This window comes from Stegodyphus dumicola, chromosome 1 (assembly GCF_044657685.1).
Source record: "Stegodyphus dumicola isolate Sdum_Otavi_A_Nest chromosome 1, ASM4465768v1".
NCBI lineage: Eukaryota > Metazoa > Arthropoda > Arachnida > Araneae > Eresidae > Stegodyphus > Stegodyphus dumicola.
The window spans coordinates 236,446,749-236,472,758 of record NC_140768.1 but is presented as its reverse complement, the minus strand read 5'-3'; the positions used below and the strand labels follow the sequence as shown (position 1 = coordinate 236,472,758).

The window sequence follows — 26,010 nt, the reverse complement described above, 5'->3', positions numbered from 1 at the left end:
CAGTTTTTGGCACATGTCTTCAAATACATTGCTTACAAATTGAGGACCATTATCCGATATAACTTTTAGGAGCGCCCCGTATTTTAAAATATATTTATTTAAAATAGAATCAGTAACTAATTTCGCGGAGGCTCGTTTTAAGGGAACAATTTTGGTCCACTTACTAAAATGATCAACCATAACAAGGAGATAGCGACTTTTATTTAACTGACTTTTTGGGAAAGGGCCCAATAAATCGATGCCAATTATTTCATTTGGAAATTCGGATTTAATACTATTTAGAAACCCGGCCGGGCGGAAATTAATATAATTAACTGCTTGACATGTTGGGCAGGACAGGACATACGCCCTTGTTAACTTTTGCAGTTCAGGAAAATAGAGTGCCTCGCGTACGCCTTGTATAGTTTTTCGAATACCAGCATGAGAAGCTAAAGGGCTGTCATGCAACTCCTGCAGGATATTTAATCTAAGACTAGCTGGGATAACAGGTCGAAATTCGTTGTTGGAATTCGTAGTTTTTGTATAAAATAATAGACCATCTATTAGTTCGTAATGGGCCGCCCTATTTCTTATCGCCACAATATCTTGGTGGCTAAAATTTTCAGGATCCTTTAAATACTCATAAATGCTTCCAAACTCAGGATCCTTACCCAGTTCGGTTATTACAGTTTCTCGGGAATTTATTGTACATGCTGTGAGCATTACCACCTTTACAGTATTACCTTCTTCATCTATTTTAATTCTGAATAGGGCATCTGCTACGATATTTTCCTTTCCGGGGGTATGCTTGATTACCAGATTATATTCTTGTAGCTTGAGTGCCCATCTTATTAACCTTGGGGATAAATTTTTCTTTGAGTACAATCTAGTTACCGCCGCATGATCAGAGTACACTGTTATTGGCGCCTTTCCAAAATAGACTCGGAACTTTTGCACTGCTAACAAAACTGGAAGTGCCTCTCTCTCGGTCGCGGAATAGTTTCTTTGTGTTTGATTTAAAGTTCGGCTAAAAAATGCCACGGGCTGCTGATTTTGTGAAAGTACCGCATAATCCGAAGCATCCGCTGAAATTTCTAAATTCTCATCCTTTTCAGGAAATTTCAACACAGCGGCTTGCGTTAATGCTTGCTTTAATTTTTCGAACGCACTATTGGCTTCGGCCGTCCACGATAATCTTACCTTTTTTCTTTTCAATTTTAACAATGGTTCAGCAATAGCTGCAAAATCTTTTATAAAGGACCTATAATATGAACAAAGTCCTAGAAAAGAAGAGAGCTTCTTCGCCGTGTTTGGAGTCGGATACTTTTGTACAGCAATTATTTTTTGATTCGTCTGTCTCGATTCCTTTCTGAGATATTTTGTAACCTAAATATTTTAATTCAGGGGCTGCAAATTTTCACTTTTCGACATTAACTTTTAGCCCGGGCTCATTTAATAAAGAAAACACCTGTCTTAAATCTTGTACATGTTGGTCGAGATTATCACTAGTAATAATGATATCGTCTAAATAGATAAATGTGGACTTTCCAAGAACAGGCCTTAACACAATGTCCATACATCGCAGAAATGTTGCCGGTGCCCCTGAAAGGCCAAATGGCATACGCAGAAATGCATAAGTGCCAGACTTGGTTATAAAAGCAGTCTTAGGCACGTCCTCAGGCCTAACCCCTATTTGAAAATAACCAGTCGTTAAGTCTAAAGTCGTCATATATTTGGTCGATGTTATGTTCCTTAGAATTTCTTCAATAATAGGTAACGGATATACCGGATATTTAGTTATGGAGTTTAATTTACGGTAGTCAATCGCGAATCTCCACCTTTTTGGATGTGCCAATGGATAGTCATTATTTTTCTTACATAAAACCACCGGGCTAGCATAACTACTTGAGATGGGCGTTATGATCTTTTTACGTAGCATATCGGTGATATGCCATTCTATAATTTTTTCCTTATTCTTATCATACCGGTATTCTTTGTGGCGAACTGGCATTGAATCTCCGGTGTCAATACTATGGTTAGTAACCTGAGTAAATCCTGGAATATCACTAAATAACGAAGCAAATTCACTTACCACTTGTCGGATTCTTCGTTGCTCTTCATTAGGCAGGTGGTCAAGGTTTAACATCGGCAGTTCAGCCTTTTCTTCTCGAACTGGTTTCATCGTCAGCTTAAGGGACGCTTCATTAAAATCCAGCGTTGCTTGTGCCTCTGAAAGAAAATCTATTCCTAAGATAATATGTGCTTGCAGATTCTTTACTATGAAAAACATAACCTTTACTTGTTCGTCCTTGATACGGATGTATAGTGGTAATTTACCAATGCACTTACATCTTTCTCCTTGCGCAGCTAACAATGTCGTATTATCCGAATTATATATGCGATATTTATGAAAATACTTCCTAAAAAAATCTTCTGCCACACAGGAACACTGCGCCCCTGTATCCAGGAGTGCGGTGGCTGGGATATTATTCACCAACACTTCAATCTTCGGAAGAGTCAAATTTTTCACCATTACTGTATTTAACTTGTAGGAAGAGGGGTTTTCTTGGCCTTCGGATTTCCGCACCCTCCCGTCAGCAGAAATCCGTTTTAGTTTAAATCCTTTTTTGTTTCCATGCTTTCCTTCTTTTTCCACTGGCCTTGAGACTTTTTTCCTGGGTTGCTATTGAACTGTCGACGTTCGCCGGCTGTTTTTGAATGCTCGGGTTTCCTTGCCCACTGATTTGCTTTGCTTCCGTAGCCGTGTGCTTGACTTTGCTGTGGTCTTGGCGCACCAAATTGGTTTCGTTGTTGATATTGGCGTCTTCTTTCAATGTCCGCCGTTCTTCTACTTTCAAACTGGATTGCTAGCTCAAATAACTTTTCCAGTGTAGTCGGATTTCTTAATTCAATAAAGTCTTGCACTTGGGGAAGTAACCTTGGCAAAATCACTTGAATTATCTCAGGATCCGGACGGTTTCCATACAAGAGTTTGAAGACGTGAATTTTTCTTAAAATAAAGCTTGAGAGATTTTCGATTCTTTGCTGATATATGCTGAAAAGTTCCGTTTCTAATTTCGCACGATCCCCTATTACAGGGAAGGCTTTTAGTAGGGCAGTCTTGAAATTCTCGTAAGTATAGGTGGGACTTCCTGCTTGACCCAAGCGACTTCTGCCTATACATTTGAACCAGTTAAGCGCTTGGCCCCTCAAAGCGCTGGTAGGTAAGGTAACTTTTTGAAACTCGTGCACGGGGTAGAGCATGAAGTGGTCATCCAATTTTTCCAAAAAACTGGTTACCGGTGAGTTTCCATTAAATGTTGCTTCTGGTTTCATCGAAGCGCGGATGGTCTGGACGATGTAACTAAATCCTTCCAGGGCGGCAGCTGGCATTTCTGGATTCTGAGCCGCTTCTGCAGGCAGCACAGGTTCTTCTTGAAACTCGGCCATGGTTATTCTTCTTCGTTGGGCGGCACTATCAGGTTCAATGTTCCGCCTTACTTTCTTTGGGAACATGCAAGGACCTGACTCGGAACAGGGAGCTTACTAAAGCTATGTTCAATAAATGTGGGAAGTAGACAGGATACACAGGAAGGGTATACAAAACCCTTTATTTTTCACTCTTTACAATAATTTCCGGACTTCGGAATACAGAGACCAACTACTTGTGGTCTGAACGTAAGAATATAAAAATATAACTAAACTCTAACTTAAATTTGGAATAATAAACGTGGAAGATTGGCCTTATATTAACAGGAAGCCGTATGTAGTACAGAGAACTGTTAACACTACAATACGTTTAAAATTATCACGAGGATTAAACCTCTGGCCTGGAAGGCAACCAGCAACCGAGTAAAACTTCTAAGGCAAGCGGCCTGCTTCGACTAACTCCTTCCTCTCTCTCGCTTGGCAAAAAGCCACAACTTAAGTACTTGGCGTTCGCCAGACAAATTTTGCATAAATAAGTTAACGCTTTTAATTCTGGCCGGAAGTAGAAAATAAGAAGTGATAGTAAAGATTTAAAATAAAATAAACGTTAGTAAAACTTAAGATCCTTACAATATATTTGGTTTCAGACTTGGAAAGTTCTTTCTACAACCGAATTGTTTGTAAATTCATAAAGATAGGGGAAATGTTGAATATCGCCTTTGTTAATTGGAAGCATTTCTATACGGCAATTTCAATGCATACCATGTTTTTGACAGATGAATTAGAAAGTGAATGTACTGATGAAATTCCAAAAAAATTATGTATTTGCAAATGTAAATTACAGGAAATAACTTTGAAGAGGAAACTATTTGCAATTATAAAGGAAGCTTAAACTGCAATTTTTACAAAAATGTAAAAAAAAATTAAGGATTAATTTGAAAGCTTATAAATCAACACAAAATTACTTCGGTTTTAATAAAGTAGTTTACATAAAGTGAAGTGATTAGAAATCCTTGTAATGAAGTGTCATTTTATGTAACTGCTTTTCAAAATTTACAGCTCATAAAAATCAAATCCTTAAAAGCTGATAAATATGAGGGAAAATAAATATTTTTTTTTAATATGCAAAACGTCTGGGATTACATTTGAATATAAGAACAATGAAAACAAAAAATTTAAAAGAAATGTAAGTAATAAATTTTGTTTTAGTGGGGGGGGGGAAGGAACGAATGTTGCTGAGATAGATTTTCTTGTCAGCACTTAAACTCTATGAACAGCTTGACAGCATCGCAGCATTCTGTGGTTTATATAACGACTGCAGAAATCTGCATAAGTGCCCATTGTTTTCATGTGGTCAACATATTTTACATCCAGAAAACTCGACTGTAGAAGAAATACTCAGTGTCATAATCCTATATTTCTAGAATACTAACCTTATTGGATGATATTTCGAACTGTCATTCAGAAAATGTGATCATTAACCGAAAGCAAGCTTGAAAGGGTGAAATATTGCAATCTAGAAACATTATGTAACATCTGCAAAAAGAATTTACCATAAAAAATGTCAAGTTAAATTAAGTTATGTATAATTTAAAAACATGGGGGAAGGGGGGAACCATACTAATATTTTGCTTTTCTTCTTAAATAAACATAGTATCTATGATTACCCAACACATTAAACGAGCTGTTTATATTATCGAATAAAATAAGAAATCAATTCAAAACGGATTTTCAGTTTTATAAACTATATCAGTAAGGAAAATTTCTATCTCTCAATCACTCTGCCATGGTTTAATATTTTAGATTATCAAACAACTAGAAAAATGGAATATCCGTGATTCGAATCCTGATGAGGACACGGTAGATTTTTTCATGTTTATTGCTCCGGAAAACCTAAGTTTCTACATTTTTCTGCTTTTTCTTAAACATAAATTCATATATGTAAAAATTATTGAAATACCAAATTTATACATTTTTAAAATAAATACTTTTTAATTAAAGAAAATTCAAATTTTGTATATGCAAATAATATACAAGTAATTAATAATTTATGTATTGAAGGCATAGGTGTTAACAATGGCAGCGGATTCATGAAGAACTTGATGCAGTCATAGCAGTTTGAACATTTTTATTGTAAAAAATGCATATTTAATGCAGACACAGATAACTTGGCACAAAAGTCTTAGTCACACTGGTGTATTTACTCTTTTGGGAATACTTGAAGAAAGAAGGAGCACCAGCGTATAATCCGCTTGCAAACCATAGAAACGACAGAAGAAATTCGAAACAAAGAAGTTAGTTAAATTACACTTATTCTTACCGATGACCGATGTATCAGAGGATTGGTACAAGGAAAGAACTAAACCCGTCAGCATATTTCTGAACCAGAACAGAGACAGAAACTAAAGTTTAAAACTTAAAATAATCTAAGAAAATTAATTAAAGTAATGTGTGTCTTTATCACTTCAACTTTTACAATCATACTAGCTATTGCATTTCTTACTACAGCAACAAACTTTTGCACTGCTTACTACGGCCTACTGTTTACTACTAAAACTGACCGGAATCTTTAATTTTAAAGTTTGAAGTAATATCCGGGGGATCTGACTCAAAAGAATCGTCTAGAACTCGTGTTCTGGAAGAAGAAAGAAAAAAAAAAAAAAAAAAAAAAAGAATGTTTCAGTATTGACGTAAACTTATTTACTTAAATTAACATTTCTAACATTTCTAACTTGAATAAATTTTTGTACGATGATTATAAAGCAATAAAACTTTAGGTGAATATTAAAAGCCTTTGAAAACTTAGCTTTTGAGAACTTAGAAATTAATTTTGTGAAAATTATTTGTCCTGCAGTTTATAAGAAATTATAAAAATAAAGAATGCAACACATTAGTAAATCATAAATTAATATTACTGAATGGCATTTAAAGTGAAAAAAAACAACGTAGAAAATGTTAATTTATTTTATTAATATACCGATCTCTAAGGCAAATTGAAAATGGCGTAAAAAATCTCGCCTTTTGGAAATACCTCAGTCAATTTTTGTCGTACGTAGCTGAAAGAGTTGAAACCTTTCGCACGGAGTCGCAATTTTTTTTTATTATTATTTATAATAAGTATAAAATTTTGCTGAACATAAAGTATAGCGACCAGGGAATATTATTATTATCTTTCTTAATTTAAGTAGCCAAAACACAAATTTTTGTGTTATTTAAAGATATTTTTGGATATGACGCATATGCGGCCAATATTTGCAAAAATAAAATCTGTGTAAAGACTTTTAAGGACACTAAATCATACTTATTCCAGATCATTTACAATTTTGTTACCGTTGCAGTAGGAAGGGAGTAGTGCCTCAGCAGTCTAGATGAACCAAGAAACAGAAAACAAGTGCGATGTGGTCAGGATTAAACCTTAATTTAAAGTAGATTTGTTTCTGGTTGAGTTTCAGATTTCTTTACAGCCATTTACGTCACCGTTATGTAAAAACCATGATGGCGATTATTGATTTTGAAATGGCGCAGACCAAAGAGATTTTTAAGCAATTGTTATTTTTAGAACAATAATATAAGCAATTATTATTTTTTGACCAGAAAATATCCAAATTAAATTTTAAAATTAATAGGATATTGCCAGTTAAATTTAGAAACTTGCTTTACATATTTTTTATCTTGCATATATAGAGAGACAGAGAGGAAAGCAGAAGTTTGCAATATATATGTTAATAAAATATTTCATCACAATCATTTGATTTTATTCTTGACGTATATAATTTTACACCTAAACAGCTCTGTTGACACTTTTCCAATCCATCAACTATTTGATGTTAGAAAGCCTCTTTATAAACTCAAAGGGCATTAGCCCAGTAGGGCTATTAATTTCGTTTTGGCATTTTGCGTTGTTTCACTATAAAATTCTGAATTACTTTTTAAATTGTTACCACCAAATTTTAGAGCCCTGCATTATATTTAAAGAAATTAAATAATGAAGAATCTGCGTGAATGTAGGTACGTTTCTCATACTGTGAGAAACAACGGTACCTAGAGCCGTCAAATTCTGAATAGCGTAGACCTCTACTCGAATATGGGCATCTGGAAGCCCAAATTTTGAATTTTGAATTTGTCTTATTTCATATTTTGTGAAACTTTAACGAATTTTTGATTAACAAACTCAACGATTTCAAATCGTTCCATTAACGTTGCGTATATCTTCAAGCACGGAAATTTTATGCATGAGGTTTCTTTACATTTCTTACCGGTATTATGTTGGTAGCGTAGCAACGCAAAGACGTTACAATGTCTAATGGTATTTTGAGTCGAATGACTTTGAATGTCTGTATCACTTTACAAATCCCGTTTTGAATCCCCCATGAGAAAAACGCCCTTTTGGGAGATTTTTTAAGGGGGGCGATATTTATTTGTAATTTTCACAGTATAAACTAACTCTTGTTGATATCGTTAAACCGCCAAGGTAAAAAGACGTTTTAAATTAATAACTAAAGCTAAACAACGCACTTTTATAGAATGAAAGACAAATTAAAAATACTTTTCATTGTCGAATTCGAACGACGTCTAGATACGTTGAAAGCAATTAATCGCGGAAATCAATAACATGTCTAAGAAGTTTCTTTCGAAATACTTAATAAGATAGCAATATCGTAGACCTTTTTCGTAAATTCTTGCATTCATGTGGCTACAGAATATATAATCAGTTAAACCTCGATTTGGCCCACCAGCGGCCGAGCGGTAAAGACGCTGAACACTGGTAGTTCGGTCTGAGGTTCGAATCCCGCGAAAGGGCTGGCTGCATGGGCATTTTCGTGGTTTTCCCTTTGTGTAACGTGTATACGAGCCAGTTTCCCTTAAAAAGTCCTCCACGAAGGCATCCCTCCCTTTAGGCAGATAGCCCTCGTGTGCTTTGTCATAATTGAATAATCCAATCCAATCCAATCCAAACCTCGATTTAACGATTATCAAGGGTCTAAGAATATTATCGTTAAATTTGAGGAACTTTAAGATAAAAAACTGTCTTAATTTAATTTTAAACGCGATAGAGTTTCATACTGTTTAAATATTGCTAATTCTTATCAATTATTTAGTCCTTTTTCACCGCACATGCAACTTTTATAAAAATCCTTCCTATACATTTTTTCGCTTTCCCTTTTTAAAATGGTACTGAGGTTATTCCTAGCTTTATCAACAACAGCAAATGTTGAAAGCAAGCCGGTCTATATTAAACATCGTAAATTACTACTCTTTAATCATTTTAAAACCACGGTTGCTCTCTCAGAAATGATTTTATTCTTTTTACTCACTCCTTGTCTTCGTTTACGGAATCCAGTTTATAACGCATTTCTCCCGTCTTCTTAGCATACCTCCATAGTGTAGTGGTCAGCATGCTCGATGTGTATTCGAGAGGTCTGTGATTCGAATCCCGGCGAAGGCATTGCTCATTGTTCACGATTCCTGCTTCCAAATTAACCTAATGACTCTACAAATTATTTCACAAAATTTCTTTAACAGTATGAGATTTACAGATTTCAGCATGTACACTATGATAATATAATCTGTAACTGAAATCCTTTGGAAGTCACAGAACGCGATATAACTAACAACTTACAATTTCTAATTCTGTTTTGTGTTTCGTCTTGTTCTCGGCTTGGAAGCCTAAATTCGCACCTTATGAAAGCAAATTTAGTTTTCGATATGCATGCGGGTATATATTAAGCATATCCTTTCCTATGTTAATAAACTTCAGTGTTCCGGAATTTTAAAATTTAGTTTGCCGGCATTGTTTTCAGATACCTTAAGAGCTTACAAAACATTTTGCACTAAATGTTTACGATATAGGGGTTTAAAAATTGCATTTGGCTTAAGAGGAAATAATTAATGTTCTGCATCATAGTGAAATTGCAAACACTCATTGTTAATGCTCGATAAAAATTTAACTATGATTTTATGCTTTCAAGGGCTAATATACGATATATTCATATAGCTGCTGTTCAGTAATGGTGTGCCAACATTCCAGATTATACCATCGTTAAATTCTTTTGAAAATATATACGTATTGCACTAGCTATTACTTATTGCATGTTTTTCGGCTCATCGGGCACATATTCTTCTGCTGCTAATGGGAGTTGGAGAAAAGCGAAAATTCTCACAACAGACTCTGGAAGAGAAGGAATGTTTCCAAGAAAACCAAATAATTTTGATAATAAGCCTAAAGCAACGATCATGTTACATGTCTGCATCTTATCTGGTGGGACTACCGTATAACGTTATTAGTCATGAAGAACAAGCATCTTTGTGCAGGTTGACTTGAGTTCCGCAAGGACAGAAACTTTCCAACGGTGCTCTTGATACGACGCTGAGGCTTCATTGAGCAGATTTCATAAAATTACTTTTCAACTTGGAAAGAACTGCCATCATAAACTTACCGCTCCCATGATGCTTGCTACTCAAGTTGGATTTTCGTTTGCTTTTTTCATTAAAGTGACAAACTAAAACCTTTGTTGTACAACCAGCCAATGTTCCTGCGTAACTTTGATTGTTACTTTATGAGAATGGATTTCTTACTGAACGCGAACATCATGAGAGTGTGCAGTTACATTTGGTAAAACTTAGGAACCAAATAATCACTTTAGAAACGCTCAAACTTCTGAGCTAAATTTAAAAAACATCCACTCAATAACTCATGTATTTTAACTCGGCATATTTTTTTTTGTTTTTTTTCCTTTCAGTGCGAGCAATATATTTTCTTTAGTATTCCAATTCCAGACGCATATAGTATTTTTCCCTATCTAGCGTTTCCAACTATCAGCAAAAGAAATAAAAGTAAAAAACTAAAATTTCTCGAATAAAGAAAAAAATGCAAATATCTTCGTCTTGCGCCGTTTTTCCTCTGAGGTTTCAAATAACTGGAAAGAACTAATAAAACGTCAGACTTTTCTATGAAGGGCATAGGGGTGAAGAAGGAATGGAGGGGTCTTATCATCGGAACACAGGGCGACCCCTAGGGAAATAATTTCTAACCGGGGTCGTTACCAAGCAAGCGTATGTATATGTATGCGCGTGCGCGCACCCTTGCCCCATTCCCCCATCATCCCAACGGGCGCGAGGGAATTTTTAAAAGGTATGGCGATATCCCTTCACCCCTTCTTCCGATATGTAATAATACAAGACCCGCTTGTCTTTTCTTCTATTGTTTCTCATCGTGCTCTGATTAGCAGAGAGGGCTCTCTATCACTCCCCCCCCCCCATCGAGTTGAAAGGGGAAGCACTGGGTTGCTCTGGAGAGTTTTGCATGAGGGAGAAGTGATATTGAGGGTTTGAGAGCGTTATCGGGTGCTGGGAGAAATTACCTTTTCGGTGTACCGATTGAATCAGAATAGGTTGGAGATGGAAGGTGTCGCCCGCTTCAAGTGGGAAAGAGAAAAAGCATTTACTGCATGAGAAAACTCGTTTTGATTCTTTCTTTTTTTTTTTTTTGTTTTGTTTTGTTTTGCTCAGTCATTCTTTGATCTCTGTTTCGTAAGCTAAACTCAAATAAAGACCAGAAAGAGAAACTGAAGGACATTTCTGGCGGTAAAGTATTTGAAATTCTAAGTAAGTGAAACAAGTCGGCTAATACATTTGTAGGGGATTATGGGTCGCCCGAACCTGTATACTGGTTAGCGATGCTGACTGCTGTACCTTTGGGCCTGTGTTCGAATCTCAGAGAAGGCTTGAATGTTTTTAACTTTACTGTATGAGGAAACTTAAAATACTAGAGAGTCAAAAGTCCTTTCGCATGGTTTGATAATAGAGAAAGAGGGGGGAAGATATTCAGATCCGTGCCCAGGGCTTTTCTCCATCAAGACTGGGATAATACTGCGTAGTTAGTGTACTAGGAATACATCTGTAAAACCACATCTTTCTATCCTGTAGAAAAGGGAAATATCAACTGTGCCTTGACAAGATTCGAATCACTAATCTTCAGCATGACAACTGGCATGCTAACTACTTAGGGAACGTTTGAACGAGGATTTTGCGGTCATAAGTAGCATAAGCTGAGCTCCGTTGTTACCAGGGCATATCACGTCACAACGAGACCTTGCTACGTCACAGAAACTGGTCTAAGGATTTGTCTAAATGTTCTACCCGTTAAACTTTAGGCCAGCTTGGTACAAAAACTAATGAATCAGCGAAGGAAACCCAAACTGACATTCAGCCGACTATTTCACTAAGTCAGCTGCCCATTTACCAGAGCTTAAATTGCCGGTACTTCTCAGTTTTCGAGATAAATTATAATTTCGGCCGTAGCTCATCGGAGCTCTAAATAAAAGGGCTCCGGGTCTTCTTTTACGTAAGTGAACCACAATTTTAGCACATAAATTTGATTTTAATAGTAAAACATGCCTTAAAAATAATTCTAACTTCTGAATGCAGGCCTGTCTTTCCCTCGCACTCAAGCCTTGCATAGAGTTTGAAACTTTTAAGGAAAAAAGCCCCCCCCCCAATCCTATGTCAAAGGCTTAATCTCCAGGATATGCAATAAATTTATGAGAACGGATAAATTTTGTGTTTCTCAAAGAACTGAAAGTGATACCCTGGTCGTGCACGTTCTACGCTAGTGATTTCCTACTGCAGAGCTCCTGTATACATTCTGAATAATGTAACCAAACGAGGGGATTACTACTGTCACTTGCACAGAAAAGTCATATTTATTCTCACGTTTATTTCGGGAGAATTTATTCAGGGAAAATTTCTGCTTGACGGCTAGAATTATATTGACAGGGCATCGCGATCAGAAAACCTTGAACTCTTCCCTCTTTATTTTCAAAGCTACACTTTTACGTTAAATTTCTATATCCTCATACTGTTTCTAGGAATCTCAGTATTCTGCTTAGTAGAGCTTCAACCGGTTTATCCTTTCTCCTTGTTGTGCTGCAAAAAAAGAGTGGTACCCGTGATCCCTTGGAATAGTATAATATATGTATAATCTGGGCTTAAATTCAGACGGACATCTGCTGAACTGCTTCTTAGCATCTAAGTGGAAGTGTAATTCCAACCGATGCCCCATATAAGACAAAATACGACACTTTTTTATTCTGTTTAACTATTTAAAATTAATTAAACAATTTATTAGTTCTATTTAACTCTTTACATTTTCTTAATTTAAATTTATTAAATAATTAAATTTATTTAATTAATTAATCAAATTAATATTATTAATTAATTAATATTAATTAAATTAATATATTAATTAAATTAATATTAATATTAATTTATTATTTTATTTTTTATTTCTTCTTTCCTACCTCATAGTCTCCCATAGGACTCCGGTACTTCTAATTTCAGAAATTTAGCCCTGCCATTTACACATGTGTAACTTTACCTTCCCTGACTGACTGCGGTTTAAACCACAGCCAGTCAGGCTACGAACTTAATGACTTACAGGTGTGAAAGTACTTAATGACTTTTACACTTTAAGCTTGTGACAGTAATGATGACTAGATCATCACGTGAATCCTCCTTTAGATCAAAGAGCACAAGCAGAGAAATGCAATAATTCATTACATTCTCCCCCTCCTAAAAGGCAAATAGGGAGAAACACGAGACCCAGTCAGCAAAATACACATGAACTATTATTATCCAACACGTTTAGTTCGGGATGCCATGTAGGCACGAATCCAAGGAGCTGGCAGTACCATCTGTAATAAATAATAAATCATAAATCTAATAAATTAACATATCTACGGTGTCACAGAAAAATGTTCTTCAGATCAATACATTCTTGTAATTTTAAAATTCAAGCAGGAAATCAGTGGATATACCTTCCTGGTATTTGTACCATATACAAACAGACCATCATGGTAACGCAGAGAGAACAGGAAATTTTGGATAGGAGATTAATAAAAGAGAACACATACCTCTGGCATAATTAATGCAACCATGGAATAGTATAAATTGCATGCGGACCGAATGCTCGATCTGAAAAAAAGTAGATGGGCCAGAATTTCTTTTTTAATAAGATGAAAAATATTATTAACAAGATAAAAAAATATTTGATATTAAATTCCGCTTACTAAATATTTATCAAAACATACATAAACAATAATAATATCGCAAATAAAACCAGTTCAAATTTATATTTATTTTCTATCGAAAAGTTTGATACTTGTAAGACATTTTTCTTGGTTACACTTTATAATTCAAATATACTGAGAACTAAATATTAAAATCTTAGACTGATATTTCTTTCAAATAATTCTAACACGCTAATTATTCACTAAGTGAATTACTTTAATTTAAACTAAACATAAATCAATTATGAAAAGTTTTTTAGTTTTAAGAGAAAATTTAACATTTGGGGCAAAACTTGAAATTAAATAATGAAAACCTAGTCTCGTTCTCTTATTTATTGAATTTTGCTTCAGCGTATAATTAAAAATAGATATGTTTTAGGAAACTAATCATAAATTTCTCTGTTTCTTACTACAACTTGACACTCGATGATGTTTTGACTCTGATAAAATCTGATGTAGCCTACTAGAAATTACCCTTATCACGGATTGTAGATGCTAATCGGTTGTCGATAAATTTCTTATTAATTTTAAATTGTGAAAAAAAGGATGTTCACTTATAAACGTATTTCGAAACGAAGCGATATTCTTTGTGCAAAAATTCATACGCTACTCGACATTGAAAATGCAACAGGAAGAAGATGCGGCCCGAAAATTACGCAAATTTCAAAGTAGACGCACGTCACCGAGTTATGCGAATGATGTGAAATGCGCAGCTCTTCAGCGCACGTTGAAGAAGATATAAGGAAAAGAACCTACAGAATGTTTAATTTTCGTGCCATTATTTCTGCTACTGAAATCGTCGTAGAAAATTTGTTCTTGTCTTAGAGGATGCGTGTAATGGCAGAGAATGCCAGGCCGTCGTCAATGAAGCAGTTCCAGCAAACAGACGATTTTACGAAAGACATGGCTGAGAAGGGCAGGTTGGTCAATACGGCAAATCTCAGCTGACACACACCTGGACGTGTCCACAGTGCACCGGCTTTGGTGACGATGTTTGGAACAAAGAAATGTGGCAAGTTCGAAGGGTGCCTATGCAGCCAGAGTGATGTGGATCGACCCATCCGCCGACAAGCGGTGGCGTACCCACAAGCCTCTTCAATTTCCATTATGTTCAAGACCTCGTATACTTTTATCGATATGTGATGTTCCCATATCGACCAGACCATTTGCCGTCGATTAATGGCTAGTAGCTCGCACTCGTGACATCCGTTAAGAAGACTGCCATTGACTCCACATCATAGACGCCAACGTCTGCAATAGTGCAGGGCTCGAGCGATGTGGGTGGCGGAATGGCACAGGAGTGTGTTCTCAGATGAGTCACGCTTCTGTTTCTCCAATGACAGTCGCCATATACGAGTGTGGCGTCCATGTAGAGACAGGTCCAATCCGGCAGCAATTGTGGAACGTCCCACCGAGCGACAACGCGGCATCGTGGTTTGGGGCGCAACTGCGTACGATTCTAGGTTACCTCTAGTTTGTATTCAGGGAACTATGACGGCCCAACGATGCGTGGATGATGTGCTGCGACCGGTGACACTCCCCTACCTTCAGGAAGTGCCTACTGCCCTTTATCAGCAGAATAACGCCCGCCCACACCCCCGCCAGACCCTGCCGCTGCCGCGTTCAGAAGACGAACTGAAGTAAATGGTTGACAGGGAATTGAGAGCTATCCCTCAGGACACCATTCGTAGTCTCCCTGATTCTGTACCTAGCCGTGTTGCTTCGTGTATCGCCGTCCAAGGTGGTCCTACAACCTACTGAGGCGACGCTGTTCTCGCTCTGTATTACGCATATCATTTCGAAATAAGGATAATTTATTGTTCGTTGCTGCCTCTCTCTGTTGCCGAGGTTCATCACTTTCTGGCCATTCCTTCTTGATGTCGCATTTTCAATGTCGGGTAACGGAGTTGAGCTTATTTATTTCTTGATGTGTAAAAGTTGATCGAATCTGTATCTTCATTTCAATAAGATTTATATCACATTATCAGTTTATTATTATTGACCATCTAATCAATGGAATCTCAAATCTGGAATAATATAAACTCAGACTTCAAGTAACTAAAATCTTGAAATCTTTTCAACACCGTATTTGCAACAGATGCATATGAGCAATGTCCTCGCAGGCAGCATAAAATTACTTCGGAGGCCGTATACGACCCACAAGTGGCCATCTTGGACCACTGATATAGAATATGCCGCTGAGGATTTTCATACTATGAATTTATTTCTTGAAGATAACATATGATATATGACTATCTTCTGCACAGCGACATTCCTGAAGCCTGGAAGAAACTCTGTACGCTACGCGATGGAACACTGCACCAGGAATCCTGGCAATTTCCTTCCCTATCTTGTTTTAAGTTCCTCTTTCGTAGCAGATCGAATACGATAAAATTTGCATTTAAGATGATACTAAAAAAGAGAGGCCACATTCTGTGAGGTCAGACGATCTTATGTGCCAAGCAATATCTCAGTTTCTTGAAATCATACGCTTGTGATTTCAAGAATTTCTGCCATAGATATTCATGCTATGGCTCTGTTACCTGTCTTGCTGAAACCAATTTTTGTCAGTTTTGCTGTAGTTGATTGAAAAATACGATGTCATTTGGCTTAAGAGCAGTTCGGGGTCTAGTTGCATTTTTATTTTTTAGAAACAAGCTGTTTTCTCACATTTACGGATTCATGTGTTAGTTGCATAGGCTGATGGAACACGACTATGTCTGATAAGACTTGCTGAACTGATTCCAAAATAATAAACAAGCGGTTCGCGGTTTCACGCTGCCATTATGAGAATGTACATTCGTGTGAAAAATTAAAAGAATTTGCATATTATGACGAATTTCTGAAAATTAATGGACAAATTTTAATGAAATTTGGAATTAATATACGTTTATAACGGAGGAAGAGATGTGCCATTTAAGTCATTTTATGCACGCATGGTTATCAGAAAGGCTCATAGTGCAAAGATATCTAAAAATCCTCGTTTTATGATAGCGAATTGAAAATGAGTTTAATGTGAGGTATAGTCCTTATGCATAACCAGACAGGTAGCGCAGCATGACGGCATAATGGACGGGAGGCAGTTAAGTCTCTGTAGCAGTCGATTCCTCCCCTGCAGTAGGGCAGTTTTCAACTGTGGGATGGTTTCTCGGAAGGATATAGCGAGATGAAATTACCCTCCCAAGAGCGTCTCAAATATGCTCTGTGGGGTCAGGAGATCTGGCTGGCCAATCCATGCACCTTCCAGTAATCGGTGACCAGCTGATCCCTATATGGACAAGCGTTCTCGTCCATTAACAGGAACTTAGGACCAACTGCGCCCCTGAAGAGTTAAACATAAGCGGGGCGGCTCTGGGGTTTCCTCTGTGTACATCATAGCAGTCAGGGAGTCTTTGTCAAATACATGCAGGGGTGCGTGGCCATTCAACATAATGCCTGCCCAAATTACACACCACCATCGTAATAATCCTTTTGCCTGATGAGGGCGAATTATATCATGTTCCATGCTCTCTGTAGATATAGGTAAGCCAAAAATCGAAGTCCAGGCTGGAGATTGACCCGTCCTATTGAAGTCTGGTCCAAGGTGTACGTTGTTTGCCCCATGATAAACGCTCTGTCTTCTGTGCTCCAGTAAGCGGGATGCAAACATCGAGTCCTCTAGAATACAACCCTATCTCATGATGCTTTCGGGCAACCGTAGACCGTGAAATTCGACTTACAGTGCCAGCGTACAGCTCACGTGAGAACTGTGAAGCTGTGAGGATCGTTATTTGGCGCTGAAAGTGCCAAATAACGATCCTCATTCGTCGTGTAGGATCATGGTCAACCTTGTCAAGGGCTTATCGATATGAATACAGCCTCCTAAAAATGTTTCCACAAATTGCAGACGGCACTGAGCGTTACACTCTTGCCACCTGCTCCTGTGATTGGTCTACCTCAAATCCAGTAACACTTCTAAATCTCATTCCGTCATCCATTAGTGGCTACTTATTTTATCTGATATTTTATAAAATTTACCCAGCTCTTGCGAAATACACGGTGAATGTCGTGAAGGAGGACAAGCACACAAATCGCTGAAAACTCTCGCTTATATCACCTCCACAGTCACTGCGCTGATATCCCTTCCATAATCACATCTTCGCAGATTCTTACTAGGTGTACGTTTACATATTCGATTCTGAATATTTGCATAATCCTTCGGCGGCATTTTTGGTACCTTTGGTTCTACACATTTCTAAAAATAAACATATTTTGCAAATTCTCTTAATTTCGCACATGAGTTTAGTTTGACTGCAAAGCATAATGCGACCATCGCTCTATTATTCCTAAATGGAAAATAATGAGAATGATGGTATATGCTACTTAGTGCTTCTAGGCCACATGTTTTGGCAGGATAGGATTCAAAATTTCCCTTTATGTTGTGCTACCCTCTGTACACCACTGAAAGAAGACATGCCACTAGTCGTTTCAAAGAATCGAACCCGAACAGAATCTAGAACTATTTCTTGGCTTATTCACTCAGTCATTGGTGTGCACAGAAGGAATGAAATTGTGGCAGTCTGACGTTCGACTGCGTGCGCAGCCAGTCCACGTCATGTGGTTTATGTAAAAACTGCTAGTGCGGCAGTGAACTCACTCACTTCGCCCTTAGCTGGAGCATAGGATGTTTGAATTTTAGTTTAGTAGATTTTGTTATTTCGTTCCGTTATTTCAGTTGTGTTTAAAACGTTATGGTGTGTGTGAATAAAGGTTATGTTTAAGGAAAAGGAGTCATGTCAATTCAAGGATATACACCAAGCACATAACCACCACGCAACCATAAAATGGTGACTCGGCGTCAACGACCATAAAATGGCGATCCGGCTACTCGCATAAAGCTTATATTGGTTGTTCGTTTAAGAGTTTGGTTCCAGAACTTTTGTGTTTTTCCCTTCAACCACTGACATGGAGGAAACAGCAGCCATCAAGATTCCAATTTACATTCCGATTAACCCGCCATTGTGGTTTGTTATGTGTGAAGAAACATTTGCTTTAGCCGCACCCAAGCCTATTACGGATTCGAAGACAAAATTTAACAATTGCGTCGCTCATTTGCCGCCGGAAATTACTGCGTTGGTTAGAGATATCTTTCTCCGGGAACGTACAGATGCTTCTTACGAAGACCTTAAAGCTGCTATTACGGTACGCTGTGGAGAAAGCAGTACGAGTGAAATACAGAAATTACTCACCGACGAGCAACTTGGAGATAGGAAGCCATCAGAACTTCTTCGTGTAATGACTAGGCGGGCTGAAAAATACAATGTGCCTGACTCTTTTATTCATGCACCAGATGCCGCCAAATGTCCAGTCTATTCTAGCGTCGGTTGAGCCGCTCTATTCATCGTAAGCTGCCAGTATTGTAGATAGAATATTGGAAGTTACACCCGCTCAGGTAAGCGAAGTTTCTTCTCGTGTACCTGTCAATGTCTCTGAGAATTTTAAATTGGATTCCCTGCTGGAGGAAGTGTGCAAATTGCGTAGCGAGGTTTTGTCTCTACGACGATCACGCAGTGTTTCCAAAAATCGCTATAACAGGAAGCGAAGCCCTTCAGCTAAAGCTTCTTCGAACTGTTCCTATTGTTGGTATCATCATAAATTTAGTGACAAAGCTAAAAAGTGTGTTCCACCATGTACATTCCAGGGAAAAAGTACTGGCGACATGCGCTTTACCCTCTGAGTCTCGTCGCCTTTTCATTAGAGACAGAAAATCGAATAGAATATTTTTGTGCGACATTGGCTCAGACGTCAGTCTTCTTTCAGCAACCAGACAGGAAGCGCGTCAAACGCCTATTATGCCATTTTCTGCAGCAAATGGTACCCCTATTCCAGTTTATGGACAAAAAGCGTTAAGTATTGACCTTGGACTTCTTCGTAATTTTAATTTTACTTTTTATGTGTGTAAAGTGTCAACAAATATTATTGGATCTGATTTCTCGCGTTATTTTGATTTATTATCTGATTTAAAGAACAAAAAACTTGTTGACTTAAAAACACATTTAAAAAGTGTAATTAACACACATTTATATTATGTTAAAACAATTATTACAAATTGTATTTATGATAAATTACTGTCTAACTATCCTTCACTGTCAAAGCTTCCTGATCTCAATAAGACTGTTAAGCATAATACTATGCATTTCATTGAAACCATTGGTCCTCCTGTTTCATGTAAGCCAAGGAGATTAGCTCCAGATAGATTAAAAATTGCTAAGCATGAAATTCAGAAAATGATCAATTTAGGTCACATGCGACCCTCCAAAACTAATTACTCCTCTCCTCTTCACATGGTGTAAAAAAAAAAAAAAAAAAAAAAGCACAGATGAATTGAGACCTGTGGGAGATTTTCGGAGGTTAAACGCTCAGACAGTGAGGGGATAAGTATCCTATTCCCAATATTTGCGATTTTGCAGCGGAGTTACATGGAACAAAGGTATTTTTTTGATTAGATTTGGTTAAAGCATATCACCAAATTCCAATTAATCCCTCTGATATCCATAAAACGGCTATTGCCACTCCTTTTGGACTTTTTGAGAGCACAAGAATGCAATTTGGGTTATGCAATGCAGCTGCAACCTTTCAACGCTTTATTGATGAAGTATCTCGCGAGCTGCCAGTTTGCTTTTGTTGACAATATATTGATAGCGTCAAAGGACGAAAATGAGCATTTGATACACTTAAAAGCCCTTTTTGAAAGATTAGGTAATTATGGGTTAAGACTTGATGTATCTAAATGCAGTTTTGGTTTAACTTCTTTGGAATTTTTGGGTTTTCATGTATCTGAACAAGGTTTAAAACCTTTACCCGAGAGGGTAGAAGCTATTCAAAAATTTCCTAAACCAAACACATTAGCTCAATTAAGGAAATTTCTTGGCATATTTATATTTTACAGACGTTTTGTCCCAGCAGCTTCACATGTTTTAGCTCCCTTGAATAGGTTACTGGAAGGCCGTATTAATAAAAAGAAACCTTCACAACCAAGCAAAACAAAAGAATATCCTCTCGGATGGGACGACGAAGCCGAGAAAGCGTTCGAAAATGAAAAAAAGGCAATTGCTGAGGCAACCCTCTTCAAACATCCAATTCCTGGTGCGACTTTGAAACTATGTGCTGATGCATCGGACGTTGCGGTTGGTAGCTCATTAATGCAACTGCATAATTCAGTTTGGGAACCCATTGCGTTTCTATTCGTTACTCAGCAAAAGTTAAAGGTCAACTTATGATCGAGAACTATTGGCAATTTATTTGTCTATTAGGAAGTTTCGGCACGTGCTTGAAAGCAGAGTCTTTACAATCTACACTGACCAAAAGTCCTTAATATATGCTTTTAAGCAGAAGCCCGAAAAGTGTTCTCCACGACAACTTCGTTATCTTGATTTTATTGGCCAATTTTCCACTGACATACGATACATCAAAGGTCGTGACAATATCGTTGCTGATGCCTTATCTAGGGTAGAAATAGATGTAGTATCTGATAATCAATACATTGATTATAAAAAGTTATCCGAAGCACAAATTCAGGATTCTGATATTCAAAATTACTTATCTCAATCTTCACCAGTTTTTAAACTTGAGAAACATTACTTTCCTTTAGAAGATGTTACTCTTTACTGTAATATGGACACAGGAATACCTCGACCGTTCATACCTGAATCTTTTCGCTCTAAAATATTTCAGAAGATTCACTGTCTTTCTCATGCTGGTATTTCAACTTCAACAAAATTAATTACTAAGCGCTATTTTTGGCCTAATATGAAGAAATTTATTAAAACTGCAGTTCAATCATGTCTACAGTGCCAACGTTCTAAAATTCATAGGCATACGAAATCACCGTTGGGTACTTTTTTCTTGCCTGATGCAAGATTTGCACATATCCATATTGATTTCATAGGTCCTCTTCCACCGTCTGAAAGTAACCATTATTGCATGACAATTATTCACAGGTTTACCAGATGTATGCAGACAATTAGATGCACACAATTATTGACAGGCTTGAAGTCATACCTACTGTCGTCATGTCAGCTCAGACGACTTGCAAAGTGTTAGTGCATAACTGGATAGCAAGATTTTTCTGCCCGGTATCAATAACAACTGATCAAGGCCGAAATTTTGAATCTCACTTATTTAAGGATTTTTGGGTACACATCGCATTAGAACTACTGCTTATCTTCAGTCCAATGGACTGATTGAGAGATTTCATAGGCAACTTAAAAATTCAATAATGGCTCATAACAACCCAAAATGGATTGAAATTCTGACTATTGTTTATTAGATCTGCCATTAAGAAAGATATAAATGCTACTTGCGCTGAACTTGTCTAAGGTACTACACTTAGATTACCATCAGATATGCTGAATGCTACAAATATTGTATCGCCTACTGAATCTTATGTGTCACAACTTCGATCAGTCATGCATTTAGTTAGACCTATTCCAACCTCTAGGCATATTCAATTACCAATTTATGTACATCCAGCACATCAAACCTGTTCTCATGTATTTCTGCGTATCGATTCTGTTAAACCACCTCTAACTCCACCTTACACTGGTCCTCATACCGTGGTTAAACGAATGGATAAAAATTTTATTATTGAGGTAAATAACAAAAAGATTAAAGTTACAATCGATCGTTTGAAACCAGCATATATGTTGTTAGAATGTATAAATTCCTCAGTTTCCACAGGAAGTCTGCGAAGACTCAAAAATTGTTCCAAAACAAGTAGTTACCTGCAGTGGACGTCGTATTCATTTTCCTAAAATACTTATTACTGTAATATGATTAAAGTTTTCCCTTGTGGTTTGCTGCAAATGTTACAATGTATAGATACTTGGTTATTTCTTTTTTCATGCGCATTGAGAGTTATATAAAATGCTTTTTAACTTTTCATTATTTCTGGTTAACTGAGTTATGCATTGTATGGGTATGTATTCCAATCAGAATTGTAAATCTATTATTACTATTCATATATTTGTATTTCTTTTTGTACGTACAATTTGAAAGTATAACTGTTACTTAAATGTGCATATCTTAAATTGGAAATTTACAGCCAACCCCTTTTGTGTCGTGACTGTGTCACTAGGGGGATACTCTGTAGCAATCTGACGTTCGACTGCGTGCGCAGCCAATCCACGTCATGTGGTTTATGTAAAAACTGCTAGCGCGGCAGTGAACTCATTCACTTCGCCCGTAGCTGGAGCATAGGATGTTTGAATTTTACTTTAGTATATTCTATTATTTCGTTCCGTTATTTCAGTTGTGTTTAAAGTTATGGTGTGTGTGAATAAAGGTTATGTTTAAGGAAAAGGAGTCATGTCAGTTCAAGGATATACACCAAGCACATAACCACCACACTACTATAAAATCATACATTTCTAATACGAATAAAATCATATAGCTGTAATATTTTATTTCAAAGATTAATTCTTCGGTGGAAGACATGGGTTTGTTTTTGGTATTCTATGTTATTCTCACGACGTATGAGAAAAAGTAGCAGCTGTTTTCACAGAACAAAATATTATACCGATAAAAATCATAAGCGCTCACAAAAATGGAAAATTTATATAAATTTGATATTCATTCAATTTTATAATGAAATACAAAGACAACAAGAGCTTTTTCCCCGTGATTTATTAACTTTTAATATGGCTCGTGTTATTTATTATTAAATAAGTATACATTGGAAAACAAAATGAGTATCCTTAATGCGCAAGGTTATTGAGATGTCATAGGCAGTGCTTTAAAACATTTTTGATAAATTAGTATTACTCTATAAATATCTCAAGAAACCATTATTCCACTTACCTTTAAAATAAAACAGGAAGATTCCTGAAGATTTCGATGTTAGTTCCATCATCTACTCTTATATCGTTTGAAAGAAGTTGCCAATGCCTTTAAGATTAACGATCGGCTTGGAATGAACTACTACAAGGGCTATGGGACAACTCTACTAAAGCAGAAAGGCTCAGCAAGGGGTCGGGCAGTCGATAAATCTAGGGTCCTTTCATGTCCTTGCTTCTCCCATCCGTGGACAACACAGCAAGGTGCCTGGAAGCGTGTTGCAAAGAGAACTCTTCTAGAAAATGAAGTCTTCAGCTCTCCTCGGCACCCCAGGTAGCGCCCTGCGGGGTGCCTACAATGCGCCCCGGCACCCTGTTGAGTGACGAGCACGGGGGAATTCTTTTTGAAGAAATATATATGGCGACATGGCGCTGATGTGGCAAGACGACGGCCTTGCAGTTTTCGATGGTAAAATACCGGTTTTATGAAGATGTCTCCGAGAAGTTTTTATTTCTTGTTTCTTCTTTCTAGCTTACTAAGGAAGGACAGGGGGTATTAATATTGGCGAGAAGACACACCAAGCGGGGAAGGGGGAACGCATTAAAAACAAATAATGACGAGAGGATTTATAGCAAAGCCGGGAAAGGGTCGCGGGATTTTCTGGTGAGGGAACATCTGGAAATTTATCTGATTGAGAATCGACATGTCTCTCTTCCTTCTGAGCAAAAGAAAAACGTAAAACGAGGAAAGCTGAAATTTCTGGCAGTGTTTTGAATATTAATGAACTTTATATTTTATGACGCACCGCAGTGAAGTTTGCCGCGTCTGCTTGTAAGGGTTGAGAAGATATTGTTCTAACTACAGTGTTTTAGTGCTATGGAGCTGTACCTATACGTTATGATGTCACATCCATAGGTTAATACTACATTTCGGATTCTCTGCAGAGCATGTTTCTTTTAATGGATATTCAGCTATGTTTGATGTGAAATGGGAAACTGAGGCAGGTCTTTTATTTTGGCAGGCAGTACAACGTATCTTTCATCTGAACAGCGAATTCAATTTGTTATTATTTGTTATTGTTATATTTTATAAGGTATTTCACCTGCCTTCCTAGCGTGCCTTCGAGGTGTAGTGGTCAGCACACTGAGCCGGTATTTCAGAAGTCCGTGGTTCGATTCCCAGCGAAGACGATTGCTAATTTTTCATCTCTCCGGCTTTTCCAATTAACCTAATGTCTCTATAGTGGCGCCCGAACTAAAAGGGTGTTGTATGATGATTCTCCTCACCCAGGATTTGGCGACTGGGTCCCCTGAAAACCTCAATCGCCCTCTAAAAGGGGGAGTATATAAGGTATTTCTCCCGCCTTCCTATCGTGTCTTCGTGGTGTAGTGGTTCAGAACGCTGGGCCGGTATTCCAGAGGTCCGTGGTCCGATTCCCGGCGGAGGCGTTGCTCATTTTTCATCTTGCATGCTTTCATAAAAATACCTAATGTCTCTATAAGTTAACAAAACCTTTGCGTTTCATAGAGTTTCGTAGTTTTGTGCACAAGATCACAGAAGTTTGTATGCTACATAGATCTCCCATAAGCAGATATTTAAAGGTGTGTGTATATGTATATATATATAATGTTGTTTGATCTTAAATTCTCTAAGTTCGAAAACAAGTTATTCTAATACTTGCGCAATAGCTGCAAAGTAAGATAATAATAATTTATTTACTAAAGAAATATTGATTATATTATCTTTTAATATTAATTTTAGTAGAAGTATCTAAAAAGAGTGAACCAACGCAAAATACAAAGATGAAATTAATAACTCTTCTGGGCAAATTTCCGCTTTGGGCTAATAAAACATTTCCTCGATGCAGGATAATAACATCAACTTAAATTGGCAAATTAATTAGGAAGAAAAGGTGAATTAATTAGGAAGATTCACTTCAGCTAAAAGGCACAGTATATGAAATAACATCTCCCTCTTAATTCAAATACATAAGAAAATTCATTTGATGAATGAATAATATTTCTCCGTCTTCAAAAATGATCTAAAAATTCAGATAATGCACAAATTTAATAATTATAATTTACGTAATTTAAGCACAATACATTACTTCGCCGAAATTAGCAAAAGATGCAGAACATGAAGTTAGTGTCATCCGCAGCTACAGCATACGCTGGAAATTATAGGCAGTTTTAAAATTTTGCTTTATTGATGAAGTGGAAACAGAGATATAAAAGAATTTACCTAAATAAAATCGATCTCCCGAAACGATTTTTTTACAACGCTTCAGCTCATTATATGCAATTATTAATTTTTGCGAATAAATAAGAAATGTATAACTAATAGTGCCCCATTTTTAGGTATTTCGTTATTAACCAGCATACACCGTTAATAATGTTCTCTATACCTTCGCAGTATTGCGACGACCACAGAAGCTATTCCGGATTCTCCTGGAAAGATGGGATTTATATTTTTAGACCAAAGGGTTTTGCGATTTTGCGTCGAATCACTTTGAATGTCCGTTTCACTTTTCAGACTGTTGCTACCAAATATTATCCCCCTGTGTTATATTTGAAGAAATTAAATAATGAAAAATCTGCATAAATGTATGCATGTTTCTCGTATTGTGATAAAACAACGGTACCTAGAGCCATCCAATTTTGAATGACGTAATACTACTGCGAATATGGGCATCTGAAAGCCAAAATTTGAAATTTAGAATTTG

General features: G+C 37.0%; 1 protein-coding gene and 1 long non-coding RNA gene across 2 annotated transcripts in view; one reads left to right on the top strand and one right to left on the bottom strand.

Moving 5' to 3' along the window:
- The window catches only part of LOC118191903 (uncharacterized), a 98,443-nt gene extending 74,741 nt beyond the window's left edge, over positions 1-23,702 (bottom strand). Inside the window, exons 1-2 of the long non-coding RNA XR_015043910.1 lie at positions 23,313-23,702; positions 13,320-13,380 (exon numbers count right to left, since the gene is read on the bottom strand). This is a non-coding gene — a long non-coding RNA (uncharacterized LOC118191903). The remainder of the gene's footprint in view (positions 1-13,319; positions 13,381-23,312) is intronic.
- The window catches only part of LOC118192763 (uncharacterized), a 475,278-nt gene that overhangs the window by 103,170 nt on the left and 346,098 nt on the right, over positions 1-26,010 (top strand). The gene's annotated exons all lie outside the window — the stretch shown is intronic.